Source organism: Polistes dominula, unplaced genomic scaffold (assembly GCF_049000335.1).
Source record: "Polistes dominula isolate Pdom_NZ unplaced genomic scaffold, Pdom_raw_medaka contig_33, whole genome shotgun sequence".
Taxonomy (NCBI): domain Eukaryota; kingdom Metazoa; phylum Arthropoda; class Insecta; order Hymenoptera; family Vespidae; genus Polistes; species Polistes dominula.
In genome coordinates, this window is record NW_028300998.1 from 4,578,237 (window position 1) to 4,600,859 (window position 22,623).

At 30.5% G+C, this 22,623-nt stretch overlaps 1 protein-coding gene and 1 long non-coding RNA gene across 2 annotated transcripts in view; one reads left to right on the forward strand and one right to left on the reverse strand.

Moving 5' to 3' along the window:
* The window catches only part of Oatp74D (Organic anion transporting polypeptide 74D), a 98,524-nt gene that overhangs the window by 35,002 nt on the left and 40,899 nt on the right, over positions 1-22,623 (reverse strand). The window contains 1 exon segment of the mRNA XM_015322173.2: positions 4,122-4,279. The gene's annotated coding sequence lies outside the window, so the exon portion shown is untranslated.
* Positions 15,253-18,091, forward strand: LOC149032236 (uncharacterized). Its single transcript, XR_016176879.1, has 2 exons — positions 15,253-16,863; positions 17,823-18,091. It is a non-coding gene; the product is annotated as an uncharacterized LOC149032236 (long non-coding RNA).

A 22,623-nucleotide genomic window follows, 5' to 3' on the forward strand; every position in this document is an offset into this window, starting at 1 on the left:
AGGTAAGTCTGACTTAATTTTTTACTACTTATAAGAGAAACAATTTGGTCCAATATTCTTGGATCATATAAACATTTAGAATCTCACAATGGAGATAATTTAAAGTGATAAGTAAATATTACAAAATAAAATGGAAGAAAAAATGATATTTTATGTGGATTTCCATATTAAAAAAAAAAGAAATCTAAGAAGAAGAAAATAGAAGAAAAGAAAGAAGAGATTTATCTTGAAAAGAAATGAGAAAGATGGACAGATAGATGAATAGATAAAGAAGAATGTATCTCGTAACGGTGTCAGTGCGTGTGCGCATGTGCTGTAGATGTACTCGAGCTTGGAAGCTTAGGGGAATCGTCATTCGTAAGAGCTTGGAAGCTTGCGATACCCGAAGAACTGGGTCAACGTGAACACCGTCGTTCTTAACGAGTGCGCACATACATACATATATGTGTATATATATACATACATGCAATCACACATAGATAGCTGAATGTATGTACGTGCAAGCACGCAATGGGACAAGTATACTACACGTTAATTACGTGTGTATAGAAGAACATAGGAGGTAAGAGAGAGGAAGAAGGTCTCTTTTGTCTTCTCGCATATCTCATCCGAATAATTTCCTTCCCATCGATATTGGAAGCTGTAGAATTCGAAACTCGGTCGAATCAAATCGAAGTATCTTCGTTTTAATTAATCCTCATACTTCGATTTCTCGTTTTATTCAAACGAATCTTAATTTAGAAGATATGATGTATCTAGAGTAATCATTTTGCTTATAACATTAATTCTGTCACATTATTATTGCATTTTAATATGCTTATATACGTATGCGTGTGTACTCGATTGTAATAATAATTTCATAAAAATTCGAATTATTCTCTTCAATATTTCTCTCATTTATTTATTTATTTTTTTTTTTCTATTGTAAATTATCGAATAAAATCTTGACATAATTTTACGCATGGAATCGTTTCGAATGTGAAATTTTTCATTTCTTTTTCGTACTTTATTAACCGGAACGAACAGGAAGCAATTTCTTTTTTGGTGAAAATATCGAGGAGATATTAACATAGGGACAAATACGATAAGAGAGCTGTTTCAAAAGTAAAAATAAATGCTTACGGTGCTCGATGACGGACTCGTGTGTATAACTTGTGGAAAATGTTGACGATTAATGAGGCTGATTTCGAGAAAGAGAAAGAGAGATAGGACCAAAGTGAAAGTGCGCAAGCCATCTCGAATTCGAATTCTTTGGGCCGGTCCGATCTTGTCGTCGAGGAGCCTCCGAAAAAGGCGAATCTGTCGTTCCATTGGTCGCCTGACTCGTAGAAAATGAGAGAACTGGTCTCAAGAGGGTACATAACGTATGTGTACATAGTATAACAAGCAACAGTTATCTCTATGAAGCTACTATAATTTTTGAAAATATTATTTTCTAATTGATTAATATTATATGTAATATTTTCTATGATAAATATAAAAATTCGTATTTTTTATTTTACATTTTGAATTAAAAAAAACATATTTTTCTCATTATATATTTAATACTAAATCAACCAACTTGTATACCTAATTCTACAGTGAGCGGTCAAATGACTGCTTGAAAAAAAAAAATAGATTTATCTTAATATAGAATGAGATTTTAGATAGTGAATAATAAATTTTCTTTTGTTTAGAAATAGATAATACAAATTTTATGCGTTGTTACTGGATTTTTTTTACAAATAACAGGATTCTTACCAATTATCATATTTTTACGAATTATCGGAAGCGGTCAATTTAACCACACGCAGTAGGTTTAATGTTAATATAATAATAATAATTATATAAATAATAATTAATAATAATTATTAATAATATAAATAAAATTATATATTAATATATTTAAAATATAATTATAATAAAATTAATAATATAACTATAATAAAATTAATAATATAATTATAATAATAAATAATAATTATTTTTAAATGTATCAATAAAATATGTTTCAAATAATATAGTAAATTAAAAAAAAATAGTATTATTACTTTTTATTTATATATTATGAAATAGAAAAATATTTCTACGATATAAACAATAACAGGAAATATTATATTAGTCGTATGCAAATTAGTATAGTGCCATATATTTAAAAGCGAGGAAAAAAATGAGAAGAATAATATTGCTATTTTGTAAAATTATTATTTTATGCTAATTATTTTGAAAGAGCAAAATTTTAATTTTAGATGATAAGTAAATGTATGAAATATAAATATTTACGATAGAACAGTGCGTTATATTTTAAAAATAATAATAATAATAAAAAGAAAAAAGGAACGGTGGGATATTATACTGCACTATTATTTCTTTTTATAGCAGAAAAGAGAAGCAGTGGGATAAATCGATTCCTCGAGAGGGTACTAGACGAGAGTTGCTTCCGAAACGGTATCAAAAGCCATCGTTGGTGCTGCTGCTTCTCGAAATCGAGCACCCACTGCTCGATACCGATTCGTTTTCCACGATGCTTCTATAGAAATCGTAGATGCGATCAATAATGAACGTTCGATTGTAGGGCGCGTTCTAAAAGTGGGTCGTAAACGACCTACACTCGCTTTCCTGGGTTCTTTCTCTAATTTATATTTTATTTTACAATGTATCTTACTTATGCACGATCTGGTAGTACACTTTTATGTTTTACGTTTAAAATAAAAAAAAAAAAAAACCAAACCAAAATTTGATCGTTAGTATGACAAGTAATAATTATCATTAAAATATTTCTTTATTTTTTCCCGAACAAATTGTAAATGAAAAAAAAAAAAAAAAAATCAATTTCATTGAAAAAAATTATCTCCAAATTAAATTTTTCATTTCTCTTGCGAATAAGATTGGAAACGTTACAAAATTATTTCAATTTATTTGTCCGCTTAAAATTGTTCACAAAATTGTCTCATATTAAAAGTTATTCATTTTTATAACGATAAATTATTAGAAAAAAAAACAAAAAATTCTATTAGAAATTCTTCGCGTGTGTTTGTTTGTTCGGGACGAAAGTAAAACGAGGTATTCATTTTGAAGTATTTTTTAAAGGTAATGGTAAAAAAGAAAAGAATATTGTACGAAGGTGTTCGTTGAAAAAGAAATAGGGGTGGGGGCGGAGGGCAGGGAATCGTTACGACACCTAATTTCGATTTTTTTCTATTCTCTCTACTATTCTGACTTTCTCTTTTTTTTTTCTTCTCTCCTCGTTTTTCTTTCTCTCTTTTTCCTTTTTATGTGTGATCTAGCAGCGTTTCCTACTCGTTTCAACCCGTTCGAGTACTCGTACTCGTAGCGTTAGCAGCCGCCTGCTACTGACCCACTTCCATCTCTGGGAATAACCAGCTCGCACACCTCGAGTCCACCCACATACGGAATCTCCCGCGCACACTCACACCCACAAACTTCGTTGATGCGCTACAACGAACTAGTACGTATGTATGTTCATTATTTGTAGTGGTGGTGTGGTGAATACGCGCGCACGCCACCACACACGCGCTTCTTCCTAATCAGTTCGTATTGCACGATCAAAGAACCAGCCGAGACGACTTTTCGATGGCACGTTCATTTTTACTCTCTCTTTCTTTATTTTTTTTTCGAGCCTATTTTTTCGATCATGTCATTTCGAAACGAACGTCATTCAATCGCGCTGAATGAGAACGGCGATTATTGTTATTATTATTATTGTTATTATTATTTTAACCTTTTATAACCCTATTTTCACTTTTTTTCTCGTCTCTTTAGATAAAATTGTATAAGATAAAAATTGTAGCATCATTTTGTATTAATAAAATTGTATTATAGTAGAAATAAGTACAAATTATACTTATGTAACAAAAATTATTTAAAATGTAACTTATGATTATATTTGTGATTATAATTATAAATTATATTTATCAGAAATAAAATAACGAGCTTGGGATATGAAATAATAAGAGAATGTGTGTTGATAAAATGATAGGATACTTCCCAGAAAAAAAAACAGACATTTAAATGAATGTGTGACTTTGAATTTTATACGAGAGGTTGTAAAAGGTTAAATAAGTTAATGATACGAAAAGAAATACGTAAAATGTTTAAAACATTAATTTGATGACATTTACCTGAACGAGTCGAGGAAAGTTTGGGAGTCGACGATCGTTGACGGCTTTCAAAACCACAGAAACAACGTTTATGAAACACTGAACTTCGTAGAACGATCGAATCGTCGTGTCTCGTATTTTTCGTTCGAAGCAAGTGTGAAACACCCACGTACGATGCACTGTAACATCAAAAGAAAAAAAACCAATATATATAGTATACTCGTTAGTATTAATGTTCGACAATAAAATGAAAAGAAAAAAAAATGGAAAGAAAATAAATAAAGAAGTTTTCACTTGAAAAATAAAAATAATAATAATAATAAAATAAACTTCAGTTATACATATAATATCGTAGAAAATATTGTCTCGCGCGGGTTTTAAATCGGCCACGCGTATCTGTCAACGATGAAAGAGAAAATAGTAAAATAGGTGACTATGGTTGAACGGAAGAGGAGGAAGAAAAGAAAATGGATTCTGTTAAAAGCCAGACGGGCCAAGGCGAGACTAACAACGTGGACCGTCTAATCGGGCTGCCTTTCGAAAGAAGAAACGAAACGAAACGAAACGAAGAGACAACGAGAAGAGAAGAGAGGAGGAGGAGGAGTAGTAGTAGGAGGAGGAGGAGGAGGAGGAAGAAGAAGAAGAAGAAGAAGAAGAAGGCGTAGGCTATGCGCGTGTGGATGTCGTTTACCTCTCGGAGTTATTTGGCCCCATCGTGGCATGAACGTTCGAACCACGAATGAGAGAAGAGACACACGAATATAAGCAAGAGGAGTTTGTGGAGTGCCAAGTGAAAGAGAAAGAAAAATCGAGAGAGGGAGAGGGAACTTGTGTTTGTATTTGTACGAATGTGCGTACGTACGTGCGGGCGTATATACGTGCGGGTGTGCGTCCGTGAGTGTGTTGAAAAAAATATTCAAACCAACTTTTGAAATCATTTTAAATGATTACCCTTGAGTGGTTAGATTTTGCATTAAAGAATTATCCCTTCTTTTTCTTCAAATCGAGTAAACTAATATGAGAATGAAAGAAAGAGACAGGACACTTCGTTCTTTTTATTTCGAAAGGACGTGTCTCCGAAAACGTGTTCGGTTTGTATAAATCGCGTAAGAGTCTTTTTACCCACACCACCCAAAAATCTCTCATGTCAACATCCAAATGATGATTTCTCTCTCTCTCTCTCTCTCTTTCTTTGGTAACGTGTATATAGGATCTCTTCCCACTCTTTTTCTCTTTTCGTATCTACGCAATTTGTCAACAAGAAATAATTATTTGAACTTCAGATAATACGTTTCATCATCGTCCATATATTTTTCGATTCGTTTCGACGTAATTTTCTTCAATGATAAAAATTGCACAATGTTGTTTTTGTTTTTTTTTTATTTCTTCTTCTTCCCTTTCTTCCTATACTACGACGTTAGGCGTAACTATTCATCCTTGGAGAGAACGATGAGTCATGGTTTTAACAAATTTTTTTTTTTTCTATTTCGTAATTAACCCGAAAAAGTAGTTGAGGAGGAGGAGGAAAAGGAAGAGGAAGAGGAGGGAACGTAATGTAAGAGATTCATATCGAACAACACATTAATTCGTTTGTTTCATGAACGTTTCATTCGTTCTAACTTAGAGTTGTGGACTCCCTGACACACCAGTAGTGAGTTGGCATAGTTCAACGAGGAACCGGCGATAACAAATGGTTACGATAATAGCCAGCTTCGTGAGAGACCGGATACGGCTCGTCTCATGAAATTATCTATGCTAGACTAACTCTCTCTGTTACTCTCTCTTTCTCGACGAGAGGAACCGATCCGTAGCGTAGGGAGAATGATCCATAGATCACTATTACGAGCTAGTCTAATAATATTTTTCTCCTATTTTTTCTTTATATTTTAGTTGTTGTATTTTATTGATCGGTAAAATAAAAAGAAATCTTCGCGATATAAAAAAGAGTTGACATATTTTTTCGTAATATAATATGTTATATATATATATATTTACATGTTACCATGAAAGACTGAAATTTGAAAGAGAATTTCAATAATATAATGACAATATAATTAATCAAACTATTACCAATTAATACATCTATTATATATATATATTATGTAGTACATTATGTCTTTTTTTATTTCTATGCAATTTATGAAAAGAAATAATTATTTGAATTTTAGATAATATGTTTCGTCTAATATAATAATAACTAAAAATAAGTAATAAATAATAATGATTAAAAAAGAAAGATAAATAGAATAAGTATGTGCGTTAAATGGTGAAAATATCGTTCAATGAAAATATAGTATTATATAATAAATGAATAAAATCGATGAAAAATTGAAAATACAAAAACTAAAGAAAAAAAAAAAAAAAGAAAAAAAAAAAGAAACTAGAATAAGCGTGGCAAACTGATAGAAAGAGAGAGACAGTTATAATCTAATTACAGATTATATCGTGTTTAAAAGTCATTCCCCTTGTGTGCGGTTCGAACGGGTTTCGCAAGGGACCGCGAACGGTGTCGATGATAAAAAGAATGTTACCATACTATGGAAAAGTTAGTGGGCGAACACTCACGAACGATAAGCGGCTGGAATCACAAGGTGGTATTTAACTCGTTCGCATCCATAAGCGCACCAGCAGCACGCCGTTATGACCATGGCCTTAATCGCGGAGCCATATACAACGACACGTTCAAAAAGAGAGAGAGAGAGAGAGAAAGAAAAGAAATAGACATATGCATATGATCATTCCCTACCACATTTATATACACCTTCCTACCCCCCTCCCCCTCCCTCCCCCTTCCTCCCCCCGCGTTTATGATACGAACGAAGCTATGATACGATGTAGTATTTTAAACGAAAGTGTAAGACATAGATTAGTGGTGTTTTATGAACTCAATTTTATAGTTTTTTTTTTTTTTTAAACGATTATTTCAATACCTGTAGCTTTCTTTTGACTTTGATTAAAGTGTAACTATTATTTCAATGATGTATTATAAATTAAATTATAATAGAAGTATACAAAACTATAAATGTGTGGTAGTTTTTGGATTACATTTTTTAATACTTTTTTCGGTACACATGGTATAATAATCTAAAGACATACGTACATACGTTTGTTAGTTTTGTAAATCTCCTAAGTAAATTCTGAGAATTTTGTGTGTAGGAGGATTATTAGATAGTTTAAATAAATATATTTATCTTTTGTATTTAATGTCTCCTAGATTTTGCCTTATAGTTTTAATGTGTTCAATCTTTTTTAATAAACTATATAAGTGTGTCAGAGAAAAAAATAATAGACTATTTATAAGAAGCGTCAGTGGATTGGAGCTTTGCAAGCAACCTCCTACTTAACATCCACTTTAAGTACAAGCAATAAACCAAGAAATGGACCACAAGTGTTGTGCTTTAAAAGCTTCTTATTAATCTATTCTTGACTGTGACTATGTAATGCATCGTGTTTTTTTTTTTTTTTTTTTTTTTTAACATAATAAACTTTATCTTTTTACATATGCATGTGTATAAATATAATATGTATATAGCATATAAATATATGTTATGATCATTTAAAAAAAGTCCGTATGGCTTTTATCTTTTATGTGTAAAGTGAAGAATGATGAAATAAAATAATAAAAGAAAAAAAAGACAATAAATAAAAATGAAATATAGCTCTAATAAATATTTTTCATTATAAATCATTACATAAAAATAGATATATATTACAATACAAAAATTATATTCTCAAAATTGTAGTTGAACAACACATATACTAATTTCGATTAAATTTAAAATTCTAAAGAGATTCTACTCTGAATGTATCTAAAATCGTTGTAAATAAAAAAATACAAAAAACGATCAGATTAAATGTTTTCGGTAAATAATTATAAAAAATATTCATACACGAATATCAATTATTTTAATATTATGGTTGAGAAATTTTTAGCATGTTTAACCAATTTTTTTAATTATTAATTTAATATATATTTTGAAATTGATTAATTTAATTGAAATGTATACGAACAAAAATATCCCAAAAAATCGAATAAATAATTGTGTCAAATAATCAACAAATAGACATACCTAAATATTAATAATTATTATATAAATTATTAATAAAAAATATCAATAAAAAAAAGAAAAAAAAAGAAATAAAAGAGAGACAATTACATAAACCTGTAAAAATATTATTAATTGAAATAAAATGAAAAAATGTATACATATATATTTATATAACGTAACGATATAATTGAATAATGAATAATAATAATAATAATAATAATAATAATAATAATAATTATAATAATTATTATTATTATTGTAAAAATGTAAAAATGATAAAAAAAGAAAAACAAATTAGATAATATAATTACGAAAGTATATATAACGTAAGAATATTGTAAACAGAATAAAAAAAAAAAAAAAAAGAAATTAGCAGAAACGTAAAACAAAAAAAAAAGGAGAAAAACAACATGATATATCGTACGAAAAGACGATAGTTTTCCTCGAAAGTGAAAGATAGGAATAAAATCTCGAAGTCTCGGAGTTTTCATGGCAGGCGCGTGCTGCCGAGAGTGCGAAATACGCGCTTGACCTTAGAGCCAGTCATCGCACCGCGAGGTCGATGGATAAATCGCCGGAGTGGAAAACAAGAAACCGACGTGGTGGTGTGTAAAGCCGCGCCACGCCGGCGCTCTTTCTTTATCTTTTTCTCTGCTTCTTCTACTACTTCTTCTTCTTCTTCTTCTTCTTTACCATCTCTTTTTGATTCCTTCTTCAAAGCATCGAATCGCATCCGAACGAACGGAAGGCGCCTTATCTGTGCACGATGAAATAAGAAGCCAGTTTTCACACTTGAATTAGATCAAAACGCATTCATTTTCGAAACTTTTCCAAAAAAATTCATTATCTAAATGATTATTACCTTTTATCAATCTATCTATCATCTACTATATATATATATATATATGTATTGCATGTATATTATATATGCAGTATAATAACTAGCTTTATCTTTATCTGTACACATATATTTGATACAGTTATGTATTGTATCAAAGTATAGAGATATTTTATAATATACTCATTATATTGCATATTATAATTACTTTAATGCAATGTAATATAATATAATGTTATAATTATTTATATAAAATATGAAAAAAAAAATATATAATACCTCTGTTCTTCCCTATTCAAATGTATGCATATATATTTGATATACATACATATTCTATTACATTTTAAAAATAAAATATGTATGTGTGTATACTATTTATATTATATATACTAGTATAGTAAAATGTAATATAATATAATATTCTAATTTTGTATGTAAATATAAAACAAATATAATATCTCTTTATATACATTTGATATACTGTATATCATATCAAAATATTATTTCTGTGTAAGATATCAGCACACTCCGTCCGTTACAACTTCCGTCGTCAAAATGAAAAATATTTCAGCAAAACATAACAAAGGTTGTGAATAACGAAAATTTCAGCAGAGAGAAAAGAAAAAGAAATAAATTACTAACCTTCGACACAAACATTCCGTGTTATTTTACAAGATTTCTGCCTTGATGACAACAAATAATTTAAGAAATAATCAAAAAAGAAAGAAATATATTTTTGTTATCGATTAACTTTGTCACGCAACATATTCGCATATTACTATACTATAATTGAAATTTTTGTTCAACAAACCCAATTGGAACAACACTTTTTTTCGCGAGCTTTCTTTGCGAGTGCACGAACTGATAAAAACTTTTTCGCGAACTCTCGTCAACGTTCGGTTCGCATTTATGCCTTCTATACTTGATACAATCGTTTTTCTTCGTCCGTGACTCTTTTGCCAAGGGTGGCGTCATTTATCGTTTAAATAATAAATCGCAACTGTGTGCGTGCTTACGCGATACGTACTATCGAGAACGGCGCCGTTACAAAATATTTTTAATGAGTTCACGTGATCTTAATTAATCTAACACGCTTCAAAAACCTTTTCTTCGGCTTTGTTTTTGTTTTTCTATATTTCGAGATAAACATTCCTTCTCGATCAAAATTGGCATTGAAAAATTGCCATTTTCCATGATTTTTCTTTTTTTTCCTTTTTTTTTTCGATAACAATAATTTTCAATCTTTTTTACATTTCACCTTTCCAACCGAAGTTTTTTTTTATCGTTTAATTTTGATGAGAAGCAAGAGATAATGACTACGTACACGACGGTTACGATTTCGTATCGTACATTGCACTTTTCATGATCATCGAGATCTAAGATAAGGAAAAAGAGAGAGAGAGAGAGAGAGAGAGATAACGCAATGTGATATATAATAAAATACGATTCACCTAATAACCAAAAGAAAATTATTTCTAAAAATGCGAATGAATCAATCGACATGAAAAATGTAACATTGGTAAATGTATTCTCGAACGATTTCTATCGTGATCCTGTCAAACTAGATTAATGTTAATTTATTATTATTATTATTATTGAGAATCTTTAGATTGTAACTAGAAGGATGAGGGAGGAGGAAGAAAGGGGGGAAGAGGAGAGAAGGGAGGAGGTCGATAACGTCATCAGAGTACTTTCGTTGCTGTTACGCGAGCGCCGATTTAACGAGCGAGTACTGAAAGGAGAAATGGGAACGAGCAGTGGTTCTCTCGCGAAAATATGTTTGTTTTTAGATCGAACTTATCGATTAAATACGATTACAAATAAATATTATATGTATATAAATAAAAAAAAAAAAAAAACAAAAAGGGGAAAAAAAAATAATTCTTACGAGAACACTTTTTTTTTTTCGTTTGTTCGTCGAATAATCGCGATGTGAAATGTGAACAAAAATTTGCGAGAACTCGTTGAAAGCTAATAAAGTAATGTAAAATACGAAATAAGTTCTAATTGTAAGGATTTTTTGTTGTTGATTTTTTAACATTGTAAATTGTATTCTTTTAAAGTAAAATAATGATAATAATAAAAATAAAGGGAACGGATTTTTCCAATTGACCTAGTGTATTCTAATGTGTATCTCTAGGTATGTGGGCGTGTATGCATATAGGACAGTCGTAATTAAAAGTTTCTACGTCGACAAGGCAATTTACGAATCTGGGACGAGGGAAGTTTATCTTTTGGATAAAGATACTAAGAAAAGATATAACGATAAAGATATATCATTAAGGAAAAATGCACAAAAGTGTTGTTAAAATAGCGCTATATAGATTCGATCGATTTGACAATACTTTTAAGTTTATTATTTCTATTTTTGATCGAAATAATAATAATAATAATAATAATAATAATAATAATAATAATAATAATAATAATAATCAAATATTCAATGTTGTAATAATTGCATGAAACAATGAAAAACGATTCGACTGAAAATTAATCAACGTAAGAGAATATTTGAATTTTCATTCAAATCGATGCTAAACAGAGAATACCGAAAGTAAATAGTGTTATTAATTTTCGTCGATAAAATATTAAAAAACAGCAAAATATAATAATGATAATAATAATAATAATGAAAAAATTCTTGTACACTTTACATAGTACTAGCACCAATGTTAAAAACACTGTAGGATTAGCACGGCCCCTCGTATATTTCAAGTAGAACGTAGCTAGTTACCGATTTGACACCAATCCACAGAGTTCAGGTCACGTGATTTGCCCCGAGCATCTTTAGAGCTATTTCACCTCGTTGACTCGCACTATTTTTTCTTCCCTCATCGAGACGAATTATATCCGTACTGTTAAGAAAAATTCCAATTCTAGTTGCCTTTAACGATGCTACTATTCCCATACGTAATGACTTTTCAGTTTTCATATAGTTTTTTTATTCATGGTTATTTAAAAAAAAAAAAGAAAATTAAATCAAGATAGGTAAATATACACATATATATATATATATGTAGGTACACGATGGATAGCACAAGAAGTGGTGATAGTGGTGGTGGTGGTGGTGGTTGTAGTAGTAGGTAGGTAGATAGGTAGGTATATATTATTACACACGCACGTATCTCATAAATTTCCTTAGTGGTATCGAAGCTTCGACTTTTAATGCGTTACCCACGTAGTAAGTTAATAATAACGCGGAGTACGCGCATTTTCATAAACCACTTGCGAAACTCGATGCATACCTCTCCACGGCAAGAACGTCCTATAACTTAGAATACATACTAACGTTTATCTTATGAATAGCTACACCTATACACTATCGGCTAAAAGTTTCGGATTCTTTACCGATTTTCCTTTCAAATAGAATATATCAATTAATTTTTAAACGATCTTCAAATTGTTATATCAAATATTAACAAGTTTTTATTACTTTTTAAGAGATTTCAATATTTTTCTTATGTCCATAACGCGCGTTCATTTTTATTGGATTGTACGGAAAGTTCGTACCGATTTTTGGTAAGTGGCATAAAGTTCTTTTGCTAAAAAACCTGAGAAGTTCTGGAAGGATTTAATTTTGAAGTTACCTTTAAAGATGGAGAAAGATTGTGGAACAGAATGGCACTTGTATATAATTTAATAAATATATACCAAAAAGAAAAAAAGCAACTTAAATGCGTTGCGTTTCAATCTTCCGTCAAAATCGGCACGAGCTTTTCGGACAACCCAATATTTTATACACCTAATTTAATATTATGCTAGGAATGAATTATCCTATCGGAAAATTTTGGCAATTTTTACGATAAGAAACATCGAAAAATATTCAATTAAAAAAACAATCGATAAATTAATTACTAGAATAACTGGAATGTGTCAGAATATCGTTAAATAAGAAAAGCACATGTTTCTTTGATAAAATAAAATAATGACAAAAGCGTAAAACATTCTACTCTTAAATTTAAAAAAAAATTTATAAAATAATATAAGTATATATATATATATAATATTATTGGGTTGGCAAGAAAGAAAACCAAAATTACTTTCTTGCCAACTCAATACTACAGTTGATCTACGAATATTCATTGTTATTTACTAATATCCTATTTTTCGGAATTTAAATAGAAATTATAATCTTTTGGCCGGTAATGTGTAGTAATTCAATTTTACTCGATATATTTTATTTTTAATTTAATCGTTCATTTTGATGAATTCTAATAGTAGACAAATTCATAGTAACATTATTACAAATGTACAAAAATAAAAAAGAAAAGTTCATCGTGTACACGTATGATCATATAACACTTATGACGACTAAGACTATGATGAGTATAATGATGATGATAATGATGATGATGATTATTATTATTATTATTATTATTATTATGACGATGACGATCACAAGGACGCGGCCAAGCATTCGCGCGGAAATGAGTTGACGTGAGTAGGTCAACGACTTTGAGTCGATGCAAACAGCCTTGCGTCTAACGAGCCAACGATCCCTCAACAACGATAATGACGATGACGATGACGATGACGACGACGACGACGACGACGACGACGACGACGAAGACGACGAAGATGATTCTTCGTTGCTCTACTTTGATTATGTAGGTTATTCACAGGAAAAAAAAGGTGACGAGCACCGGTCATCGTCTTATCCGCCTACTAAAAATACTTCGATCGATAGACCGATATATTGGCTTTTTCCAACGAAAAACATGTCGTTCTTCCACCTCCTCCTCCTCCCTCTACACTAAAGAGAGAAAGAGAGAGAGAGAGAGAGAGAGAGAGAGTGAGAGAGAAAAAAATATTGCAGATAAGTTGTCTCATCATCTCGTTCGTCAATAAAATAATAAACAAAAAAAAATCAAATTGTGAAATTTTTTTTTCTCCCTTCCTACATAAATTACTCTGGGAATAAAAATAAAAAAATAAATAAAAAATATTTCCGATTAATTGTGTAAGATTTGTATCGTTGTAATATCTTTTTTCTTTTTATTTTCAAAAAAATCTACAAATTTGCGTCGAGAATGTGTGTGTATGTATGTTTAATGAAAAATTGTGTAAATCGGTAAATGTAGTGAGATCATTGATTTATCCTCGATCAAAATTACGAATGTTAAATTATTATTATTAATAAAAAAAGAAGAAGAGAAAAAGATTGAAATTAAGAAGAAATAATTCAATGTTCTTTTTTCGTGTGAGATATCATAGAAGGATCAGATATATGTAACGAGAGTAATGATAAAACGTCAGTTTTTTAAAAATGGCCGCCGTTTCTCGGTCACCGTCTATTTCGAACTAAACGAAGCCGAGTTTTGTGTCTCGCGGTATTTTCCCCAAGGCTTCCGAGCAATCTCGGTCTTGGAGAAAGTGGAAAAATATATCGTACACTTTACTCCCTTTCTAATGGGTATCCCATAATGCAAGTCAATACAACACATTAACAATTAGTTAAAATTTCAATTTTACTTTGAAAATAACAAATTATCTTTAACAATTTATTTCTTATCCATATTAATCAGTCATTGTGCCAAAAATCGCAAGATAATAAATATATGTATATATAGACAAATGAATTTTATTTAATATCAAATATATTTCATCTTTTATTTTTATATATATATATATATATATATATATATATATATATATATATATATATATATATATATATATTTTTTTTTAAACAGATTTTTAAAACACGTGCAACGATAATACACTCGAGTTATTTAGTTCTTCAATAATTTTTTTTTTCCCCACTCTCAGTCTTCGATCTGACAATGAGATAAAGTTGAGAATACAAATGGAGTTTCCGCTTTTATCTTGTCTATAAGTAAATCGTGGTACGACCGTGTGCAATAATATTTATACATTTCTGAGGAATCCTTCAATAAGGAATGTCACTGAATCGATAAGAGAAGTCTTCGAATAATATACGAATATATTCAAGTGGTCGCGAAACTTGTTTTATTTGTAAAAAGTAAAGAAGAGAACAAAATAATGTTTAAAAATTCAACCAAATATAATAACATGCATATATAATAAATAAATCTATGCGTACTGCATAATAATAGAATAATATTCTATCTATTTTTTTGTACGTTTTGTGAATAAACTGTTCTTAATTTTTTTTTTATTTTTTTATTTTTTATTATTATTATATATTATTATTTATATTATTAGTATACATTATATATTTGTTATTTATTATTTTTATTATTTTTTAGATTACTAACAATCATCGTCAAATATACAAGGGTTGTAATCGAAAAATCTTTTACCTCGACAAAATGTAATTTATATATTTATACATATTTTTTTGTTTTAACTGAGTTTGAGTTTGAGTGAAATAGAAATTTGTTTTCATATATTAAACTGCAAAATATTTTCAACCCAAAATCGAGTATATTTATTTATATATTTATTACAAAAATATATCATTTATTTTTACGTAAGTAATTATTCATAAGCAAAAAGAATTTTTATGAATAAGAATTAGAAAAGGGGATGGGATAGGATAAACGATGAAAAACGCAATTGGTGTGTGGGATCAACGAAGAAAAAAAAAAAGGAGAAAAAGAGAGACAGACAGTGAAAGAATATAAAGAAAGAGTAAAGAGAAAAAAAAAAATATCGTAAGAGAACGAATCCTCGAGGACGATGCGTGTATAACTGTCAGTGACAATATTGCCCTTATCGTTCTTAATGTCTTATCGCTTTCTTAATGCGCTCTCGACCACGACCAACGACCTTTTGCGTTCTTTCTCTTTCTCTCTCTCTCTCTCTCTCTCTCTCTCTCTCTTATTCTCAATGTACGCTTTAACGGTGCACTTTCTTGTGCGAGTTCTACCAAGATAAGAGGACCTAATCTTTCTTTTCTTCTTCTTTTTTTCTTACATATATAAATATATATTTTAGCCCTTTTTGCCCTTCTACAAAAATCCATATCTCTGCGTGTATGAATGAATTATGATTTTAAAAGGTCATATTTTTTAGCCTTCCGACATTTGAAAGTTCAAATCAACGAAATTTGTTATTTGACCGTTTCTTCTATGTTCAGTCATTAATTAACATTAATGTTAATTTAAAAATATGAAAAATCAGATTTACAAAAATTATTACTTTTATTAATGCTACTATTGATGTTTTTTTTATGAAATAATGGGTAGTAAATTGAAAGAAGTTATTTTTAAAAAAAGGAATGTAAGCTACATAAGTTATTTTGGTAACTTTTGACTGAACATTAACGATTTTATGATTAGATTAAAGTTCAATTTAATAGATTTACAAAATATCCATTTAAATAACATTGTTATAATTTGTTAAATGTTTAGCTTGTATATACGTGTGTAAATATGTTATGTGTTGTAAATGTGTATTTCCTCTCCTCTAATTTTGATTATTTCCTTGACGATCGGTGTGTTCGTCAAACATGAAGGTACTTCGTTACTCTCAGAGTTTGTAGGTAGATGTTAACCTATATATCTCAATCGATTTCACGACTATGCGCATGCGTCATTCTCGTTCTTATTGCAGAATGCGCGCGTAATGTTACGGTTGGTTATCGAAGAAGGAGTCTTTATAAACCACCAACCACCACCCCGCACGCTTTTAGTTACCCTCTCTAGAGCAGTCAATTTTTACTATACTTTTGGAACAGTATAAAAATACTATTGAGAGAAGACTAATTCGATTCTCTATAATATTTCACTTGCGTATCCGGTTGAAATTTTTCCTCGAACTGTTTTATCTGAAACTGTTGAACTTATATCTCGCAGCTTTCCTGTATTCGTTTTTTTTTTTTTATATTTTTATTTTTATTTATTAAAAGATTAAAAGAAGAAGAAGAAGAAGAAGAAGAATTTCAACTAACGTAATTATTTGTTTCCCTTCTCTTTTTGTCCGTCTGTCATTCATTTTCTTTTTTTCTTCTTTTTTTCTTTCTGTTTAGCTTATAGTGAATGAGCCATCTTGTTTTTTGGCTCTGGCGTTGCAATGTCATTCGAATCGCGAAGCTTGTTTTTCCTCGAAATGTGCGAGGCCACGGGTCGTCACGGATAAGATATAATTATTCGTGTCGTAAAAATGGCTGCATTCGTTCTCTCCCCGCGTTCAGCTATTTTCTCCTTCTCGAACTCTTCTCGGAATTCTCAAACCGTGGCATTAGCTTCTTCTCCTTTTTTTCTACCCTATCTCTCTCTCTCTCTCTCTCTCTCTCTTTCTCTCTCAAGTATATACACAGATATGGTTCGATGAAAAAAAAATAGAGCATAAAATAAATAACAATTTGCTATCGATGAAAATTTTACTAAAAAAAAAAATCCAATAAAAATTGTTATCGGAATATTCTAGCTTTTCTTCGATTTCTTTCTTTTATTTACAAAGCGTTTGAAAAATTATGATATATCTCAATTAATAAAAAAGATAGTAAAATAATAACATAGTATAGAGTTGAGGGTGGTCCAAACAAAGTTCCTAGGTGATTTTAAAAATAATTTCTATTTTCGAATCGCAAAAGTAAAAGCTTACAAACAAATCTCAAGTAAGATTAATTGATTTGTAAGATAATCTAAATATTTTATCTGACCCGTGTAAAGACTTTTTGCATTTCGTTCCTTTTCAATTCCTATACTACTCAATACTATGATGAAAAATAAAATACAATAGATTATACAGATTGTAGAATGTGTTGGTTTTTCTGATAGATAACAACAACAAATATTTATTATTTTTATTTTGTTTTTTTTTTCTTCTTTTCCGATATTCATAAACCATATTTTTCTGATCCACGTACCATGAAGATTTTATATGACTATAACGATCTAATTATAGGCGAAATCCCTTTTGCCGTTAGGACGATGAAAGAAACGACGAAGTGCAGCGGCCGAGAGCATCGAAAAGCTAAAAACAGATATCAAGGATCGCTCTTTCGTGGCTTTTAGCCTTCGGCGAAAAAGAAATGGCTCGAATGTTGCCGCTGGAAATGAGTCAGAACGAGTTACTGATGTTGCGGGGGTGGACCCACTTGCACAGAACTTCTTTTTCAGTATCTTCGCAGTACACCGTTATTATAACATTATTATCATTATTATTATTATTAATCAACTCTTTTTATTTTATTTCTAGTTTTTTGTTTTCTTTAACGCTAAAACTACCGACAATTGAAACGTAACTATCTCTACCAAAACCATTCAAAATGACTCGTCTTTAAAAAAGACGTGTAAAAGTACAATATTTTTTATATTTATAGACTTATTATTATTTTACAAAAGGATCTCCATGTCCTGAGATCTTAAAAACTATATATTAACAATAATAATAATAATAATAATAATAATAATAATAATAATAATAATAATAATAATAATAATAAGTACAATAATGAAGAATATTTGGTATCAAAATATTCTTGATACCAAATCAAGTCGAAGACCAACCAGTCAATATGACTGGTGTGGTAGTTCTAGTGTTAATTTTCTCCTTACACATAAACGCAATGTGACATTTTATACTAACAATAAATTCGAATGTGGTTCGGGTAGAAAGAGACAGAGATATATATCTGTGCTTATCAGGCGGTAAATAAAGATAACTGGACTATCGCAATATCGTTTAACGATAGGAGATTAGTGATCGCGAGAACGAAATGAAGGACGAAGAGAGAAAGAAAGAGTAAGAAAGAGAAAGAGAAAGAGAGAGAGAGAGAGGGAGGGAAAGGAAAAGAAGAAAAGAGCACCTGCCGTGAGTTCACCACTTTCTACGTGCGCCGATAATTTACGAGCCTTCGAAGGAAGCCGTTCTCTGTGCTCTCTCTATCTATCTCTCTCTCTCTTTCTCTTTCACCCTCGCACACTAACATTAGCGCCATTTATGCCACCTTAAATTAACGAGCGACGAATATACTTCCTCCCTCTTTCTCTCTCTTTCTCTCTTTGTTTCTTTCTTTTACGCTTTTTAGTATTACTTCATCACTAGTTGAGTTTGATAATAATAAATAACTTTAAAAGGCAAAGAACAAAATTGTATTATATTATATATGAATATAAATGATTTACAATGATTTGTTTAAATAAAAAAAAACTAATTTCTGAGTTATATTGTTAATTCAATTTATAATTAATTTAAATAACTTTAGCTTTTGTATCATCCAATTCAAAAAGAGATTATGTAAAAAGGACGAGTAAAGGAACTCTTTCATTCTTAGTCCTTAGAAAAGGGAAGAGTTCAAAGAGAGATAGATAAGGTAAAGAAATATAGGGTCCCCTATTCTGAAATAGAAATGGAGAGAGAGAGAGAGAGAGAGAGAGAGAAGAGGACAATAGATGAGCCTAGAACTCGTAAGAGCTAAACACGAATACGAAATCGTTTTCTATGCCTCGTGGCTCTTCGTTCTAGCAACTTAGGGTTGCTTAGATACGACACGAAACAGGTACATATGTAAATATATACACATATGTACAGCATATACACTATCGGCAAAAAGTTTTGGACCCTTAACCGATTCACTCCTTAAAATCGAATATACCAATTAATTTTCAAACGATCAGTATTTTCTAATATTCCATAATTCTCTTCTTGTTTAGTTTATACACCCAATTTAATAAACTATCATTTTGGAGAATTTGAACAATTTCTACAGTAAACATAGAAAAAAGTATTCAATTAGAGACAATCATTAAAGTAATTATCAAAATACCTGGATTATGTCAAACTGTCGTTAAATATAATAAGAACAGTTGGTTGAATTAAAGCGTAATTTGTAGAAACACACGTTTCTTTGATCAAATAATATAAACTACTTAACTAACTTACTAAAAACTTATTAGCTAAGTGTAAACATTCTACTAGTAAGTTTTTGTTCATAAATCAGTCTAGTTTGGTTGATTTAAAGGTATTCATTTTTTTCTGACAAATATCCTGTTTCTCGGAATTTACGTAGGAATCTCGAACTTTTGGTCGGCAGTGTATATAGATAGATATCTACATAGACGAAACATATATATGTATAAATAGAGAGAAAGAGAGAGATTGAGAGAAGGACAGATTTGCAAGGAGTACACAGCGAGAATACGACTACTGTACTGAGCTTAGGCTCACGACTACGTCCTGCGACCAGTTCGAATCTCGTTCACTTTATCTACCTCAAGAAAGAAAGAGAGAAAGAAAGAAAGAAAGCAGGCAAGAGAAAGAAAGAAAGAAAGAAAGAAAGAAAGGAAGAAAGAAAGAGAGAAACTACTACTCCCACAACCTTGGACTCCTCGGTTCTTCTGGGGTTCAAGAACACGCATCGGCCCGTGCGAGCACTTAGGAAATATCGTGTTCGTGATTCATCGCGTGTACCAACGTTTTATGTGCCTCTCTAGAACGGCTCTATAGACGTTAGAACCTTAGGAGCTTCCGTTACGAGCTTGTCCGCTTAAGGATTGCTGAGTATTAGATGAACGAGATCATATGAGGATCGATTCTAATCATTACAATCATTTTCGCGATTCATTATCCCGTTTTACGTTCAATTTTTATATAAAAGTCACATTTTGGTCTTGAACAAATTTAAACTCGTTTAATATTTGTTATATTTCATTTCAAATATCAGATTTATATGAGTGTGTATGTGTGTGTGCATTAAATCCATGTTTAAATGAGATTAATTGGTGAGATTTGTTAAACGTTGATAATAAAACGTATTGATGGATTTTTAAGATTATTTAAATATATAGTATACACAAGTTATTCCTGGGATTTTTTGTCTTGTTTCTTTCTTTCTTTTATTATTAGGATTTATAATATTGATTTAATATACGTCAATAACTAACAATAAGATTAAAATAAGATTAATTAACGTGATTTGTAAAACGTTTATAAAAAATGTGGTAGATAGATAGATCGTTGAGATTATTTATTGTGTAGTACTGGTTTCGATATTTTTTTTTTTGTTTCTGGTTAATATATTCCAAAAGATAAGGATAAGAGAGAAATTGCATTAATTACTTGTTATTGAGACGATCGTAAATGGTGGTAATAATAAGAAAATAAAGAAAGATGTGAAGAAAGAAAAAAGAAGAAAAAGATTGAAAGAAGAAATTAGAGGAACGCGTTTTACCAGATTCGCATGAGACATTTATATAAAGCAGTAAGAGAATGAGGGAACGAAACGAGTGTCTCTCTCTTGTAGGATAACTCGTTGAAATACGAACGAAACGTATGCGACTCACGAATGATTTACGAGCGTTAGCGAACTACTCGCACGTTTTACACGAAGCTTCAACGCAAACGTTTGCTAGCTGCGATTAAGGTCTTTTCCTTACTTGCCACTAATTTTTTACGCAATCCCACCACTCGTATGAATCTGTGCTTTTAAGAGTGAACTTTACTCAATGTTGCAAAATGACTGAAAAGATTATTATGCTTTCTCATTTCTTAATTATTTTCAGTTCATTCAATGATCTGAGAGAGTAAGATTCGTGATTTTTATTTAATCAAGAGAAACGTAATAAAAAAGAAGAAAAACAAAATGAGGAAAGGAGCATCAATCAAAAGGTATAACAAATGTGTCGAAACACAAACAGGTAAACAGATTTACAATTTACAATGACGAGACAGGGACAATATAAATGGAAGATAAAAATAAGTTTTATAGGATCAGATTTAACATAGAAATAAATTAGAATCAAGATAGTGAAATAAGGGTATGTGTGGTTTAGTGAATAAACAATTTTAGAATTGGATAAGGTCTAATATAGAAATAAGGTAGATTAAGATCAAGGTAGGACAAGGATGATGAAAGGACTGGGTTACTACAGGTGTAAGACGTAGATAGGGTCAAGATTGGATCAGATTTAATGCAGACAGGACAATGAAAGAATATGAAACACGTGTTAAGTATAATAAACAGTAAGATTTACAAATGGATCAGATTCAGTGACGCGAAATAACGTATATAAAGATGAAAGTAAAATCAAGAGAAGGATATCAAAGAACACCGAAAGATTCAAAATTGAATCAGATTTAATTTAGGAATGGATTCAGATGGAAATAAAGACAGGACAATGTGAAAGAATAGGGTAAATTTGAAGGTAGTAAACAGAAAGATTCAGAATTGAATGAAGTCTAATATAGAAATAAAGTAGATTAAGATCAAGAGATAGAACCAGGGACAACGTCAGGACAATGTCAGTATATGTATATCAACAGGTATAAGATGCAAGCAAACTTAGGACTGGAATAGCATCGATAATAGAAATACATTTAAGATCAAGAGAGAAAGAATATCATGACAGGGACATCGACATAAAACATGGACAATCTTAGGGTCTAAAACAGGTCCAAGATAGGGACAAGATGCGAAACTGATACTGAGCAGAAACTGAACGAATATATATATACACACACACATATACACATAGAAAGAGAGAGAGAGAAAGGCCCTAAATAGAGACAGGTACAGAAAGGAACACAGAATGGCAGAACAATTTAGCGTTAACATATTCTTTATACGCGAGCATCGAAATTACATGGCATGCCGCAACCGCAGAGAAGGGCCCCGAGAAGAAGCAGACGATGCAATCTTTTTTGAGAAAAAGTCTCGCCCTTGCGGCTCCGCTTCTTCTTCTTCTTCTTCTTCCTTCCATCCTCC